Source organism: Tauraco erythrolophus, chromosome W (genome assembly GCF_009769465.1).
Source record: "Tauraco erythrolophus isolate bTauEry1 chromosome W, bTauEry1.pri, whole genome shotgun sequence".
Taxonomy (NCBI): Eukaryota; Metazoa; Chordata; class Aves; order Musophagiformes; family Musophagidae; genus Tauraco; species Tauraco erythrolophus.
In genome coordinates, this window is record NC_141497.1 from 14830705 (window position 1) to 14848404 (window position 17700).

The window sequence follows — 17700 nt, forward strand, 5'->3', positions numbered from 1 at the left end:
TAATGACTCTGAAGTGTCTAGTTCACATTTAATGTTACCTGCAGGAATAGCCCTTTAAGAAACATCATTACGAACTGGTAGGTTGTAAGAACATCCTCCCTTTGCTCTCCATCTCACCACGGCAATTCTCTATCACTGTTCAAAGTTTCACAAACTTGCTTTAGTTACCTAGCTCCATACATATGGTTTCCTTTTTGATTAACAAGGCAATGCAAAGGCCAAACAAAATTGAGATGACCTTCATAACCTTTCCTGGATCATTTACTTTGTTTGTGTTTAAATATATATTACAGGCAACAACCTTAAAAACTGGCCATTTCAGTTTCATTTTTAAAATCTATAAGGTTAAAATTGAGTACTTTTTATAAAGATAAGTATCACCATTTGCACAAAATTGGAGATTTGTATGGCAGAGAAAAACCTCTGGGCACATTTCCACAGTGTGGAGGAATTCCTTTCCGAGACTGGCCATAATATTCTCTCGGGTATGGACAATCCCTGTTTGGGCCCCAGAGCACAAGGTTACCAACTAGATTACTTTTGTCCTTCAAGTTATCTCAATGGCCTTAAAAGGAAATGTAGACTGATAGCCTGCCAAGATGCACGCCTCCTGGATGCCTCTCCGATGACCGCAATGAGGAGACTGAAGGGATGAGCTTATTACCTGTGTTCTGCTAGCGCTGCCCTATCACTATAGCCCACGAGAGTGTGTTTACGCTAAGCAAGCCAATTGTAGTATGTAGTCGTGTCACGCCACATTCCGCTATATAACCTGTGTGTTGTTTGTAATAAACGGAGCATGATCTTTTAACCATATTGGTGTATGTTCATGACTCTGGGCCGTCCACAGTAGGGCACTGCAACACCACAGTACAGTTGAAAAAATTCTGTATGCAAGAAAACCCAACTAAACATGAATCACATGTGGCAAATGAATATTCAGTGACTACATTAAGAACAAATCCTGTAGAACACCACAAATTCGTAGTTACAGTCTTCCTAAAAGAACACCATAAGCTTTTATTGCATTTTCTATTGGTAGATATACACTCCAGAACTAAACACTTCTTTTTTGATTCCAGATTTAGATAGCAGATAGTTGTTTCACCTCACCTTCTGTCCAACCAGCACCACCTTCCATCTACCCATTCATCTATACAATGTGCACATGGCAAAGCCAATGGTTCATATCTCCTTTCCACATCTACAGAAGTGGTTTCAGCATAACACATTAATATCTAGTGAATAAAAATAAAGGTAATAAACAGCTACAGGACAGACAGTCCTGCCATCTGTCCATTGGCTACAACCAAGGCTTTGCAAAGCCTTGCACAAATCATAGAATCATAGAATCATAGAATGGTTAGGGCTGGAAGGGACCTTCAAAGGTCATCAAGTCCAACCCCCCTGCAAGGAACAGGGATAAGTTTAGTAATGTGTATGAATTATCCAAAAATAAACCTACCATCTGTACAAAAAATCAACACAGGTTTGTTCTTGGAGGAGTGATTCTTAGATTGCTATAATGCTTAAAACCAACTTTGTTCACTATATGAATTTTCAAAATTATTTCTTGAATGTTCTGTACAGTGGTTTTCCTCCCTTTAACCACAAGTTCAGGATTTAATTTCCTGTACAAGCTTTGATCATAATTCTTTTCAAGTTCCTTTCATGTATGAAAATAGGCAAAATATTCAGTTTCCCATAAGTCTTTCAATGAATCCTGCTGGCTTTTCCCCTCAGTCCACAGTATTTATGAAGAAACTTCTCGTACAATGATGAGGTCCACTGCATTCTGAAAAGTCTTTAGCAAAGATACTGCTTGTCCATGATCAATATTGATGAAGCTGTATCCATTAGCCTAAAAAGAAAATTTTAAAATTGAAAATGACAGTCTCATATTTCATGTTAGTTTAAGCTTAAACTAAGTTTAAGATAATCAAATTTTATATTAATGCAGACAATAAAATATTGCAGATTTGCAGATTACATTGTTGATGTGAGTTGAACATGTACCTATATGCTACAAGAAATTAAACTATTGTGTTAGCCTTGGAAGAATTTTGCCCTGAAGGTACTGAATATATTTGCAAATAACCAAAAGAGAAAGTTGAACTTTAAGCCATTAACATAAGACATCAAATTCATCAGCCTTAATACAGCCACGGCAAAAAAAGAAAATGCAGTACAAATGGTACATATCAGTTTAAATACTAGAATTTGCATTTGTGATAAACTGAAACTACTCAAGCCTTTAACAAAAAAAATAAAAATTGAAGGCATTGGGAGACATTTTAGTAGGACTTTATTCCCTATTCTAGCACTCCAATTTCTTCCCGTGCTTTGGGTGTTCTCCTCTATGTTCCTCTGCATCCTCAAAGATCCAGTATCTTTAATTCCTTATGAAGCATGTATCTAGGGGAACTCTCACCTTTCATGCGAGGGGTTGATTTCACAAGAAGGAGAGCATGTTATTGGTCAGCAATTAAATCCAGACAATTTAAACAGGCAATCTGATAGAAACTGATCCAACTTACCACAAGGCCTGCTACTATGGCTAGGGAGTTGAAACAGTAGTAATAGGAAGTAGAAAAGAGCTTAGAATACTTGCTACTAACACTAAAACCATTATATTGTGACACACTAATTCCACTCCCCCACCAGTTTACCCCTTTGTGGGACACAGTTCAGACTGGATGTAATGAAAATTCCTGTCCCCCTGCCATGTCTAACAGTGGACCAGTTTGCTCTGAGAGGTTAAGTGGTCTTTGTCCTTGGAAGCTTTCAAAGACCTTCTGTGCTGGTTTTGGCTGGGATAGAGTTCATTTTCTTCATGTAGTAGCTAGTATGGGGCTATGTTTTGGATTTGTGCTGGAAACAGTGTTGATGATACACGGATGTTTTAGTTACTGCTGAGCAGTGCTTACACAGAGTCAAGGCCTTCTCTGCTTCTCACCCCACCCCACCAGCGAGTAGGCTGGGGGTGCACAAGAAATTATGAGGGGACACAGCTGGGACAGCTGACCCCAACTGACCAAAGGGATGTTCCAGACCATATGACGTCATGCTCAGCATATAAAGCTGGGGGAAGAAGCAGGAAGGGGGGACATTCGGAGCGATGGAGTTTTGTCTTCCCAAGTAACCGTTACGTGTGATGGAGCCCTGCTTTCCTGGAGATGGCTGAACACCTGCCTGCTGGTGGGAAGTAGTGAAGGAATTCCTTGTTTTGCTTTGCTGGTGTGCGCAGCTTTTGCTTTCCCTATTGAACTGTCTTTATCTCAACCCACAAGTTTTCTCACTTATACCCTTCCAATTCTCATAAAGGACTAGTTGTTGTGGTTTAACCTGGCCAAAAGCCACTTGCTCACCCTCCCCCACCCCCAGGGGATGGGAAAGAGAACTAAAGGAAAAAAAGGAAGGAGACCCGTGGGTTGAGATAAGAACAATTTAATAATAATAATATATACAAACAAGCGATGCACAGTGCAATTGCTCACCACTCACTGACCAGGGCCTGACTCATCCCAGCTAACGATCCCAAAACAGATAAGTTCCGACACTGCAATCCTGGATGAGCAAGAGGCTCGAAAAGAGAATGAGAGAAAGATAACACTCTGAGAGCCTGAGAGTGAGAACCCCGGAAGAGCAAAGGCTCTGTTTTGTCTTCAACCCTCATCTATATAGTCGCCGAAGGAGCTGCGCCGGAGCCGGCCCGACCCGCTGCGGAGCGGCAGATCTCGGTGCACACGGGCTTTTCCTGAAGAAGTCAGGAGACGCCGAGGGAACGAAGCAACACCCCCCCCAGGAGCCGGCAGCTCTCGCGGGAGACGCTGACGTGGCCTGGGCGTTGCCAGAGCAACGGCGGTCCCTCCCACCCCTATAATAGACCGGCCCAGGGAGCGTAAGTAGGGTATGGTTGGTTAGGTTGTTGCTGTCCTTCGAGAAGGGGGTTTGGTTGCCGGCCGTTAACTTCTCAGAAAAAAACTCAGCCATGGTGACCACCCGGTGGCAGGTGAAGACCTCTGCACCCAGCAAGAGGGATGTGGGAGTGTAGACAGAGCTCCCACAGAAAGATGTGGCTGTGCAGGTCTTGGGCTGCAGAGAGTGCAGAAGCCTTTCCATGGTAAGTGGTGAGAACAACTGTGTGAGGTGTGACCAGGTGGATGATCTGCTCATCATGGTTGCTGAGCTGAGAGAGGAAGTAGAAAGGTTGAGAAGCATCAGGGAGCCTGAGAGAGATTGGTGGTGTCAGGCTCTGCTTGACCTGAAGCAAAAACAGGAAGAGCCACAAAAGGAAACCCAAGACAAAGGGGATTCTGGTTCCTCAACCCACAAGGCAGAAGACAGTAACTCAAAGGTGAGCCATTAATGGAAACAACTCCATGCTTGGGGCAACAGATGACCCCCCTCCTTGCTCACCTTGCCTCCCCAGGTGCCCCTGCACAACAGGTATGAGGCTCTGGAGATGGAAGGCCCATCTATGGATGATGTGGCTGAGGGTCCTTCTGCACTGGAGGTGTCACCAGGGTTAGAGAAGACTACCCATTGTATCAAGACTGCCTCCACAGGGAAGAAAAGAAGGGTACTAGTTATAGGTGACTCCCTTCTGAGGGAGACAGAAGGTCCAATATGCCGGGTGGACCCTGTTCTGAGGGAAGTCTGCTGCCTCCCTGGAGCCCAGGTTAAGGACATCGCTAGGAAACTTACTAGCCTGGTACGGCCTGTGGACTACTACCCATTATTGCTCTTCCACGTGGGTGGAGATGAAGCTGAAACACGGAGTCCATGGTCGATCAAGAGAGATTTCAGGGCCCTGGGACAGCTGGTAAGAGGATCTGGGGCACAGGTAGTTTTTCTTCCATCCTTCCATTTCTGAGCAGTAACACTGGAAGAAGTGGATGTGTCCAGTCTATTAATAGAGGCTCTGAGGCTGGTGTCATCGCCACAATTTTGGCTTTTTTGACAATGGGATGGGCCACGTGGCACCAGGCCTACTGGCACTGGATGGGACTTAACTTTCTCAAAGGAGAATGAGGGTCTGTGCACAACAGCCAGTGGGGCTCATTCACAGGGCTTTAAATTAGATTCATAGAATCATAGAATGGTTAGAGTTGGAAGGGACCTCAAAGATCATCTAGTTCCAATCCCCCTGCCATGGGCAGGGAAACCCTCCACTACACCAGGTTGCCCAAAGCCTCATCCAACCTGGCCTTGAACACTTCCAGGGATGGGGCATTCACAGCTTCTCTGGGCAACCTGTTCTACTGCCTCACCACCCTCTGAGTGAAAAATTTCTTCCTTATATCTAATCTAAATCTGCCCTCTTTGAGGCTTAAAGCCATTGCCCCTTGTCCTACCACTACGTGCCCTTGTAAAAAGTCCCTCTCCAGCTTTCCTGTAGGCCCCCTTTAAGTACTGGAAGGCTGCAATAAGATCACCCCGGAGCCTTCTCTTCTCCAGGCTGAACAGTCCCAACTCTCTCAGCCTGTCCTCATAGGAGAGGTGTTCCAGCCCTTGGATCATCTTTGTGGCCTCGTCTGGACTTGTTCCAGCAGCTCCATGTTCTTCTTGTGTTGGGGACTCCAGAGCTGAATGCAGTATTCCAGGTGGGGTCTCAAGAGAGCAGAGTAGAGGGGCCATGTTGGCCAGAGTAGTGAAGCCATGTTGGCTGTCACCAATCACCTCCTTATTTTTTATGTGCCTTAGCATAGTCGCCAGGAGGATCTGCTCCATGATCTTGCTGGGCACAGAGGTGAGACTAACTGGCCTGTAGTTCCCTGGGTCTTGTTTTTTTTTTTTCCGTTTTTAAAGATGGGGGCTATGTTTCCCCTTTTCCAGTCATTGGGAACTTCACCAGACTGCCACGACTTCTGAAATATAATGGACAGTGGCTTAGCAACTTCATCTGCCAGTTCCCTCAGGACCCACAGATGCACCTCTTCAGGTCACATGGACTTGTGCACCTTCAGGTTCCTTAGATGGTCTCGAACCTGATCATCCCCTTCTTCAAAGGGGGAGGGGGATAATACCAAGCTTGTTCAAGATATGCTGGAAGCACCTGAAGACCAGCACAAAGGATTTCCAGTCAGGAAGTCAGATTGATCTGGGGCCCAACTTAAATGCATCTACGCTAATGCACGCAGCATGGTAAATAAGCAAGAGGAGTTAGAAGTGTGTGCGCGCCTGTTGGGATATGATCTCATTGGCATCATGGAGACGTGGTGGGATGAATCCTTTGACTGAAGTGTCAGAATAGAAGGATACAGGCTCTTTAGGAAGGACAGGGAGGGGAGAAGAGGAGGAGGGGTTGCCCTCTATGTCAAAGACCAGCTGGAGTGCATGGAGCTGCACCAGGGGATGGATGAGGAGCTGACTGAGAGCTTATGGGTCAGGATTAAAGGGAGGGCAGGGACAAGAGACATTGTAGTGGGGGTCTGCTACAGACCACCTGACCAGGAAGACTGAGTGGATGAGGCCCTCTATAGACAGAGAGAAGCAGCCTCATGTTCATGAGCCCTGGTCCTCATGGGGGACTTCGATCACTCTGATATCAGTTGGAGGGACAACGCAGCAGGGCACAGGCAATCCAGGAGGTTCCTGGAATGCATGGATGATAACTTCCTTCTCCAAGTGGTAGAGGAATCAATGAAGAGAGGTGCTTTGCTGGACTTTGTTCTCACCAACAAAGAGGGGCTGGTGGGGAATGTGAAACTCAAGGGCAGCCTTGGCTGCAGTGACCGTGAAATGGTGGAGTTCAAGAGCCTTAGGGAGGCAAGGAAGGTGCTTAGCAAGCTCACGACCCTGGATATCAGGAGAGCAGACTTTGGCTTCTTCAGGGATCTCCTTGGTAGAGTGCAATGGGATGAAGCCCTGGAGGGAACAGGGACCCAAGAAAGCTGGCTAATATTCAAGGATCACCTCCTCTGAGCTCAGGAGCGATGCATCCCAACAAAGAGGAAGTCAGGTAGGAACACCAGGAGGCCTGCATGGATGAACAAGGAGCTCCTGGTCTTTTCCAACCTAGAAATCTATGAAATCTATGAGACTAGGACACAAAAAGAAGGGCTACAGAGGCTGGAAGCAAGGAAAAGTAACCTGGAAAGAATACAGAGAAATTGTCCAAGCAACCAGAAATCAGGTTAGGATAGCTAAAGCCCTGATAGAGTTAAATCTGGCCAGGGACCTCAAGGGCAACAAGAAAAGCTTCAATAGATATGTCAGTGATAAAAAGGGATCTAGGGAAAACATAGGCCCTCTCTGGAAGGAAACAGGACACCTGGCTACCCAGGATATGGAGAAGGCTGAGGTACTCAATGACTTTTTGCCTCAGACTTCACTGGCGAGAGCTCCAGCTGCACAGCCCAAGTCCCAGAAGGCAAAGGCAGGGACTGGGAGAATGAAGAACTGCCCACTGTAGGAGAAGATCAGGTTCGAGACCATCTAAAGAACCTGAAGCTGCACAAGTCCATGGGACCTGATGAGGTGCATCCGCGGGTCCTGAGGGAACTGGCAGATGAAGTTGCTAAGCCGCTGTCCATTATATTTCAGAAGTCGTGGCAGTCTGGTGAAGTTTGCACTGACTGGAAAAGGGGAAACATAGCCCCCATCTTTAAAAAGGGGAAAAAAAGAAGACCCAGGGAACTACAGGCCAGTCAGTCTCACCTCTGTGCCATTGAACTGTTGACCACAACTCTTTGAGTGCAACCATCCAGCCAATTCCAAATGCACTGAGTGGTCCATCTTTCAAATCCATGTCTCTCCAGTTTAGCACAAGGATGATGTGTGGGACAGGATCAAATGCTTTGGACAAGTCCAGGTAGATGATGTCAGCTGTTCTTCACCTATCCATCAACACTGTAACCTCATCACAGAAGGCCACCAAATTAGGCAGGCAGGATTTGCCCTTAGTGAAGCCATGTTGGCTGTCACCAATCACCTCCTTATTTGCAAGGTCCTGCACGTGGGTCGGGGCAATCCCAAGCACAAGTATAGACTGGGTGGAGAATGGTTTGAGAGCAGCCTGGTGGAGAAGGACTTGGAGGTGCTGGTTGATGAGAAGCTCAACATGAGCCAGCAATGTGTGCTGGCAGGCCAGAAAGCCAACCTTGTCCTGGGCTGCATCCAAAGAAGCTTGGCCAGCAGGTTGAGGGAAGGGATTCTGCCCCTCTGCTCTGCTCTCATGAGACCCCACCTGGAATACTGCTTTCAGCACTGGAGTCCCCAACACAAGGAGGACATGAAGCTGCTGGAGTGGGTCCAGTGGAGGGCCACGAAGATGATCTGAGGGCTGGAACACCTCTCCTATGAAGACAGGCTGAGAGAGTTGGGGCTGTTCAGCCTGGAGAAGAGAAGGCTCCGGGGTGATCTTATTGCAGCCTTCTAGTACTTAAAGGGGGCCTACAGGAAAGCTGGAGAGGGATTTTTTTTTACAAGGGTGTGTTGTGATAGGACAAGGGGAAATGGCTTCAAACTGAAAGAGGGGAGATTTAGATTAGAGATAAGGAATAAATTCTTCCCTCTGAGGGTGATGAGGCACTGGACCAGGTTTCACAGAGAAGTTGTGGCCGCCTCATCTCTGTAAGTGTTCAAGGCCAGGTTGGATGAGGCTTTGGGCAACCTGGTGTAGTGGAGGGTGTCCCTGCCCATGGCAGGGGAGTTGGAACTAGATGATCTTTGTGATCCCTTCCAACCCAAACCATTCTATGATTCTGTATTCTGATTTCAGAAGTTTAATTAAATTCAATAGTAATTATTAAAGACAGTTTAAAAGTGTCAAAAAGTACAACGCAACAATAACTCATTTTTTTTAATCAAATACTTGCAAGTTCCATGACAATTTTTGACAAATGTCTTGCTTCTATTGGGAATTTTTTTTTAAAAAAAGGTACATTTTAACTAGAACAACAAAAAGAGAAACAACCTGTAAGTCCGTTCTTTATAAGTTTTTAAATGCTTTTTATAATTAAATTAGTAATCAAATTGATCTTTGACATTATGCAAATAAAAATAGAGTTTTTTAAAAGGTGTATTGAAAGTATTTTGCTGGGAAAATAGATGATTAAGGATGAAATTATTATACCATATTAATAGAACAGATGGGAATCATGGCTTATATATGAAAATTGGCCTCTGAATTTTATTGTCCACCTGTTTTTCTGTTGGTTTTGGCATTGGTGGGGTTTGGTGTGGGTTTTTTTTGAGGTGAGTTTTGTTTTGTTTTAATTTTTATTTTTAAAAAGAACTATTTCATTATTTAACATTATTTTAAGACATTAAAATCTAAATTATTTCATGAATAATAAAGGAATTATTAATGAATTAAAGAAATGGACATGTAATATGAAAGATTAAGTAACATTTTTCTGTTAGATTTGCTCAGTGGTATACACTATTTTTGGTACCTTCCAACCCAAACCATTCTATGATTCTATATACTGGGCATGGCGCTGCAATGATATGCAATACTTCATTGGCCAGTTTGGCCCTTAGTCCTAAGTCTAAATTCAAATCATAAAGGTAGTTGTGGGCCCTTTGTCCCAGCCATGCTCCCCCCTATCCTGCTGTGCTCCTGCACACTGGCAAGAACACGGCAGCTGAAAAGTCCTTGAGGCCTCAGTGCCAACTATAAACATCAGTGCGCTGTCAGCGTTCTTCTCAGAGCAAGTCCCAGACTAAAAACAAAACACAGCTCTTCTGGCTGCTAAAAAGAAAAACTAATTTTGTTCCAGCTGAAAACAGGACACTCAGTCACCCAGGATTTTTGGAAGTGATCACAAACTAGCCAGAAGCCAAAGATTTTTGAAATGTCACTAGAGGAGGAGGTGACGTGCTGAAGAGGCCCCACTGTATAATGAACTATCAGAAAATGAGAAGCAATATGCCCTGTTCATGGATGGATCTTGCCACCTGTAGGAAAACATCAAAGTTGGAAAGCTGCTGTGTAGAGTCCTACACAACAAGTTGCAGAAGCTGCTGAAGGAGAAGGTGAATCGAGTCAGTTTGCAGAGGTAAAAGCCATTCAACTGGCTTTAGATATTGCTGAACTGAACGAGAATAGTGGCTGGTGCTTTATCTCTACACCGATTCATGGATGGTGGCAAATGCCCTGTGGGGATGGCTACAACAGTGGAAGCAGAGCAACTGGCAATGCAGAGGCAAACCCATCTGGGCTGTCCTGTTGTGGAAAGACATTGCTGCCCGGGTAGAAAAGCCAGTTGTGAAGGTACATCATGTAGATGCTCATGTACCCGAGAGTCAGGCCACTGAAGAACACCAAAACAACCAACAGGTGGATCAGGCTGCTAAGATGGAAGTTGCTCAGGTGGATCTGGACTGGCAACATTTCTAGCTCGTTGGGCCCATGATGCCTCAGGCCATCAAGGAAGAGATGCAACATACAGATGGGCTTGTGATTGAGGAGTGGACTTAACTATGGACACTATTGCACAGGTTATCCATGAGTGTGAGACGTGCTGCGATCAAGCAAGCCAAGCAGTTAAAACCTTTCTGGTTTGGAGGACGTTGTTTGAAATATAAGTATGGAGAGGCTTGGCAAATTGATTATATCACTCTCCCACAAACCTGTAATGGCAAGTGTTACATGCTCACAATGGTGGAAGCAACCTCCAGATGGCTGGAAACCTATGCTGTGCCCCATGGCACTGCCTGGAACACTTGTGGCAGCATGGCACCCCAGAAAGAATTGAGTCAGACAATGGGACTCATTTCTGTAACAATCTTATAGACACCTGGGCCAAAGAGCATGGCATCGAGTGGGTATATCATATCCCCTATCATGCACCAGCTTCTGGGAAGATTGAACAATATAACGGACTGCTAAAAACCACACTGAAAGCAATGGGTGGTGGAACCTTCAAACATTGGGATACGCATTTAGCAAAAGCCACCTGGTTAGTCAACACTAGAGGATCTGCCAATCGAGCTGGTCCTGCCCAATCAGAACTTTTACGTACTGTAGAGGGGGATAAAGTCCCTGTAGTGCACATGAGGAATATACTCGGGAAGACAGTCTGGGTTATTCCTGCTTCAGGTAAAGGTAAACCCATTTGTGGGATTGCTTTTGCTCAAGGACCTGGGTGCACTTGGTGGGTGATGCAGAAGGACAGGGAAGTCCAATGTTGTGGATACTAAAAAGCTAGAAGCAGAAAAATTTTCCAGCTACTGCAGCATCCTGTGAAAGTTCTTTTTCCCATGCAGGCTAGCTGAGAAACAGTTTGAGGTTTTTGTAAACTAAGACTTTATCCTGCACCTGTAGCTTGTTATGCAGTCTTGTTTATGGCACACTGGGAAAGTTGTTTTGAAATGGGTGTCGTAGCACTCTGGGAGGTGGATGGTCAAGGGACCAATAGCCCTGGCCATCCTTGCGAACCATGTTATATATGTATATACAGATTTGTAATTAAAAAAGATCGCCGCTGCTGCTCCTGCTGGTTGTTGGTGGTTGGTGTTGGCATTTTCTTCTGGACCTGAATTCTCTGTCGTTCTTCTCTCCATCCCCGGCATGACAGCAAAACAATGTGTACTTCAAGGGGATTTGATGTTGTGTGAAAATATCCAGTGAATTGAATCGTATGATTTTAACTGCTTAATAACCCTGTCACTGCATACCATCATTGCTATAGTCATTATATAATATACTAATTCTGAACACAGAATCAGAACTCATTCCAACAACTGACACCCAGCAGGTTCCTTGAGATCAACATTTTTAATCTGCAGACCATGGACATAGACTGCACTGGATACACCAGTGTCCTGGGTTTGGCTGGGATAGAGTTTATTTTCACAGGAAGCTGGGAGGGGACACAGCTAGGACATATAACCCAAACTAGCCAGGGGGATAATCAATACCATATGACATCATGCTCAGAATATATACTGGGGGAGGGGCATTCCAGATTGTGAGCGGACTGGGTTCTGGATTCCGTGTGGTGAGCAACTGCATCACTCATTTTTGTATTGTTCTTTTATTAGTAGTATTGTTGTTATTAACCCTTCTCTTTTTTTTTTTTTTGTGCTGTTCTATTAAACTGTCCTTATCCCAATCCACAAGTTTTACTTCTTTTCTTCTGATTTTGTCCTTCTCACCCCATCGAGGGGGAAGGAATGAGCAAGTGACGGCGTGGTAGCTTAACTGCCGGCTGGGCTAAACCACGACAGTCCTTTTTTATCCACCCCTTATTCTATACCATCTGTGTCATGGTCAGATCATGTGTTTTCCAATCAATTACCACCACTTTTCCTGTCTCTCATATATATATACACATAGACACATAGATATCATTCCTTTAGTCTATGGCCCATCCCTCTAACATGTCCATTGAGTTCATTTAATCCATGACTTTGAGGCTCCATCTGTTATAACAGTCTTTTAGGTCAGGAGAGATGGTGTGCAGTGTTAGGTTGTTGCATACTGCATCCGGAGCTCGCGGCTGGTGTATCTGGCACGATCCATGTCTGAGGGTTGAAGATGTCAATCTCAGGGAAGTTGCTGGACACCAGTTGCCAAAGCCAATTCTAGCTCCATCATCGCTGCGCTTTGCTCAGATTCATCATAGTCCGTCCTTCAGTAGTTTGGGTGATTCTCACTGTAACACCATTGATAAAGCATACAGCAACAGCAGTAATGATGATATACAGTAACAGGGTTATTTAGCAACTCACGTAATACAGTTTAATTCACTGGTTATTCTCTCCCAAAATCAAATCCCCTTCAGGTACACATCGGACTTCCCCATTCTTCTGCATCACCCACCAAGTGCACCCAGGTCCCTGAGCAAAAGCAATCCCACAAATGGGTTTACCTTTACCCAAGACAGGAATAACCCAGACTGTCTTCCCCAGCGTATTCCTCACATGCACTACAGGGACTTTATCTCCTTCTACAGTACGTAAAAGTTCTGATTGGGCAGGACCAGCTCGATTGGCAGATCCTCTAGTGTTGACTAGCCAAGTGGCTTTTGCTAAATGAGTGTCCCAATGTTTCAAAGATCCACCACCCATTGCTTTGAGTGTTGTCTTCAGCAGTCCATTGTATCACTCAATCTTCCCAGAAGCTGGTGCATGATAGGGGATGTGATATACCCACTCGATGCCATGCTCTTTGGCCCAAGTGTCTATAAGATTGTTACAGAAATGAGTCCCGTTGTCTGACTCAATTCTTCCTGGGGTGCCATGCTGCCATAGGACTTGTTTCTCAAGGCCCAGGATGGTGTTCCTGGCAGTGGCATGGGGCACAGCATAGGTTTCCAGCCATCTAGTGGTTGCTTCCACCATTGTGAGCACATGGCGCTTGCCTTGACGAGTTTGTGGGAGAGTGATATAATCAATCTGCCAGGCCTCCCCATACTTATATTTTGACCATCGGCCTCCATAGCAGAAAGGTTTTAACCACTTGGCCTGCTTGATCGCAGCACGTCTCACACTCATGGATAACCTGTGCAATAGTGTCCATGCTTAAATCCACCCCTCGATCACAAGCCCATCTGTATGTGGCATCTCTTCCTTGATGGCCTGAGGGCATCATGGGCCCAACGAGCAATAAAGACTTCACCTTTACACTGCCAGTCCAGATCCACCTGAGCCACTTTAATCTTAGCAGCCTGATCCACCCGTTGATTGTTTTGATGTTCTTCAGTGGCCCTAATCTTGGGTACGTGAGCATCTACGTGATATACCTTCACAACTGGCTTTTCTACCTGTGTAGCAATATCTTGCCACAATGGGGCAGCCCAGATGGGTTTGCCTCTGCGCTGCCGGTTGCTCTGCTTCTACTGCTGTAGCCACTCCCACGGGACATTTGCCACCATCCATGAGTCAGTATAAAGATAGAGCATTGGCCACTTTTCTTGCTCAGCAATATCTAAAGCCAGTTGGATGGCTTTCATCTCTGCAAACTGGCTCAATTCATGTTCTCCTTCAGCAGCTTCTGCAACTTGTTGTGTAGGACTCCACACAGCAGCTTTCCAACTGATGTTTTCCTACAAGGTGACAGCATCCATCAGTGAACAGAGCATATCGCTTCTCATTGTCTGATAGCTTATTAGACGGTGGGCCCTCTTCAGCACGTGTCATCTCCTCCTTTGGTGACATTCCAAAATCTTTGCTTTTGGTCCAGTTTGTGATTACTTCCAAAATTCCCAGGCAACTGGGGTTTCCTATCCGAGCCCTTTGTGTGATCACTGCAACCCACTTACTCCACATGGCATCAATTGCATGATGTGTAGAGGAGACCCTTCCTTTGAACATCCAGCCCAGCACTGGCAGTCAGGGTGCCAGAAGGAGCTGTGCTTCAGTACCAATCACTTCAGAAGCAGCTCAGACTCCTTCATATAATGCCAGTATCTCCTTTTCAGTTGGAGTATAGTTGGCTTCGGATCCTTTGTATCCTCGACTCCAAAACCCAAGAGGTCGACCTTGTGTCTCCCCTGGTGCTTTTTGCCAGAGACTCCAGGTAGGACCATTCTCCCCGGCTGCAGTGTAGAGCACGTTTTTGACATCTTGTCCTGTCCGGACTGGTCCCAGGGCTACCGCATGGACTATTTCTTGTTTAATTTGTTCAAAGGCTTGTTTTTGCTCTGGGCCCCATACAAAATCATTCTTCTTCTGGGTCACTTGATACAGAGGGTTCACAATTAGGCTATAACTTGGAATATGCATCCTCCAAAAGCCCACAATGCCTAGGAAAGCTTGTGTTTCTTTCTTAGTAGTCGGTGGGGACACTAGCTGCTCTTTTGTTGATCACTTCCACTGGGATTTGATGATGCCGATCTTGCCATTTTATTCCTAAGAACTGGATCTCCTGTGCAGGTCCCTTGACCTTACTTCATTTCATGGCAATACCAGCTCTCAGAAGGGTTTGAAATATTTTCTTCCCTTTCTCAAAAACTTCTTCTGCTGTGCTGCCCCCATATGATGATGTCATCGATGTACTGCAGATGTTCCAGAGCTTTTCCCTGTTCCAGTGCAGTCTGGATCAGCCCATGGCAAATGGTAGGGCTGTTTCCACCCCTGGGGCAGTCGATTCCAGGTGTACTGGACACCCCTCCAAGTGAAAGCAAACTGTGGCCTGCACTCTGCTGCCAAAGGGATCGAGAAAAACACGTTAGTGATATCAGTTGTGGTGTATCACTTGGCTGCCTTTGACTCCAGTTCATCTTGAAGTTCCAGCATATCTGGCACGGCAGCACTCATCAGTGGTGTGACTTCATTCAGGCCATAATAGTCTATTGTTAGTCTCCACTCTCCATTAGACTTGTGCACTGGCAATATGGGGCTGTTGAAGGAATTTTGCCAATCACTCCTTGGCTCTAAAGTTGATGAAGCAGCTGATGGATGAGGATCAGAGAGTCTCGGTTGGTACGATATTGCTGCCAGTGCACCATCGTAGTAGCAATTGGCACCTGTTGTTCTTCAATCCTCAGCAATCCCACAACAGAACGTCCTCTGAGAGGCCGGGCAAGGTAGATAGCTGTTTCATTTCCTCTGTCTCCATGGCAGCTGTACCAAAAGCCCACCAGTACTGTTTTGGGTCCGTGAAATATCCCCTCCTGAGGCAGTCTATGCCCAGGGCCTCTGGGCCAGTCACAATGAAGTGCTTTTGCCACTCATTCCCAGTTGGACTCACTTCAGCTTCCAATACAGTCAGCTGTTGGGATCCTCCTGCTACTCCAGAACTACAGATGGGTTCTGCCCCTTTATAGCTTGATGGCATTAGGGTGCACTGTGCACTGGTGTCCACTAGAGCCCTATATTCCTGTGGGTCTGACGTGCCAGGCCATCGAATCCACACAGTCCAATAAACCCTGTTATCCCTCTCCTCCACCTGGCTGGAAGCAGGGTCCCTCTAGTTCTGGTCACAGTATTCATCGCTCACCTTTTGTAAAAATGAATTATAGAGGTTCCTTCAAGAGGATCAGAAATGAGGTCAGCCCTTCTATACTGTCTGGGGAACTGCCCGCTGGAAACCGGAGTGACATTTTTCCTGGAAGAATCCCCTTCAGTGATTGTTTTTCCTTTCAACTCCTGTACTCATGCCCTTAGGGTCGATGTAGGTTTCCCATCCCACTTCCTCATGTCCTTGCTGTGGTCACACAGGAAAAAACACAGGTTACCTCGCAGTGTGTACCCTCTATATTCTCTCTCTTAATCAGGGGAATGATTACTTCTAATAGCTGAGACACAGGTCTGTACGGGTGGAGAGTGGGACATATCCTCTTTGAATTGGTGGAACTCCTGGGACAGTTTCTCCACAGCCGCAACGCAGGCCTGTACAGAGGAAGAGAGACTTCCTTCGTATTGTCGGAGTTGACCAGCCAAGTCCTGCACCATTGGTTCCTCATCTTCTCTCCAGGACATTACTGGCAACGAGTTGGCATATGATGCTGGTGCACTCTGTAGAAACTTCCGCCACATGGACTGATTGCATAGGACTTCATCTGGATCTGTGGATAACTGCTCATTATTCAGGTGGTTGTAAATCACCTCCAGCTCAGCTAACTCCCTCAGGTACTGGATACCTCTCTCCATGGTGGTCCACTTGCCCGGGTGACATAATATCATCCTTGAAAGGGTACCTTTCCTTCACACTTGAGAGAAGTCACCTCCAGAGGCTGAGGGTTTGTGATTTTCTTCCAATTGCCTTGTCGATGCCCCCTTCCCTGGACAAGGATCCCAGCTGCCTGGCTTCCCTACCCTCTAGTTTCAGGTCATCGGCTCCATTATCCCAGCAGCGGAACAGCCAGGTGACAATGTTCTTGTTTGGATGGCGGCTGAAATCCTTTTGCATATCTCGCAGCTCACCCTGGGATAGAGATTGGATGGTTACCATCTCCTGTGTGGGCTCTGCCTCATCCTCCTCCTGTTCTCACGATGGCCCTGGTTCATCTTCATCCCTCACTAAGCGAACTGATTTCTTTATGCACTTTTTCTTCTGTACAGGGGTGAGTGATACTGGAACAGGTAGGTTCTCTGGTTCAGCTGCAGTGTCTGTTGTTTTGTCATCAAGATCCAGGAACCTCCTCTCCCCTTTGAGGGTGCTGAGTAGTGTTACACAAGGCAGCTCGGTAGGCATGGGCCAGGCCCCAGCACATTTGCACTGATCTGGGTCTTCCAGGGATTGCCAGAGTGGCAGCACACTTTTCCCAAACATTCTATTAGTTTTTCAGGGTTCTGCACTTGTTCAGGGGTGAAGTTCCAAAACACTGGAGGTGCCAACTGTCTTAGGCATTTGCCCCTGCTCTCCCACACACCCTGCCACTCATAACTATGTGGCCTCAGAGCAGATTTCTCTGTGATATTTTTAAGTAGTTGTTTAACCCCAAACAAGACCTGAAACACCTTCGGGAGACACAGCATTAACACCATGCTGGCTAGGACACTCCCAGAGTATTCAAAATCCTCAAAGGCCGTTGTGATCAGCCGGAATGAGAAGGGTGGGGTGAGGAACCAGGGGAAAGCATCCTCCCCTGTCTTCCCCATAGATTGGGTGCAGTTACTAAAAAATCCCGAGAGTTGGCTCCCAAGGTACAGGCATGACATCAATGCCACGTACATATACCAGCTTAGCACATGGTGATGGATGAGGAGCTGACTGAGAGCTTATGGGTCAGGATTAAAGGGAGGGCAGGGACAGGGGACATTGTAGTGGGGGTCTGTTACAGACCACCTGATCAGGAAGAC

The 17700-nt window shown here is 46.1% G+C and overlaps 1 pseudogene; it reads right to left on the reverse strand.

Annotated features, from left to right (window-relative positions):
* Positions 1-16164: 16164 nt before the first annotated feature.
* LOC147526230 (uncharacterized) lies at positions 16165-17499 on the reverse strand (annotated as a pseudogene).
* Between the last annotated feature and the right edge of the window lie 201 nt (positions 17500-17700).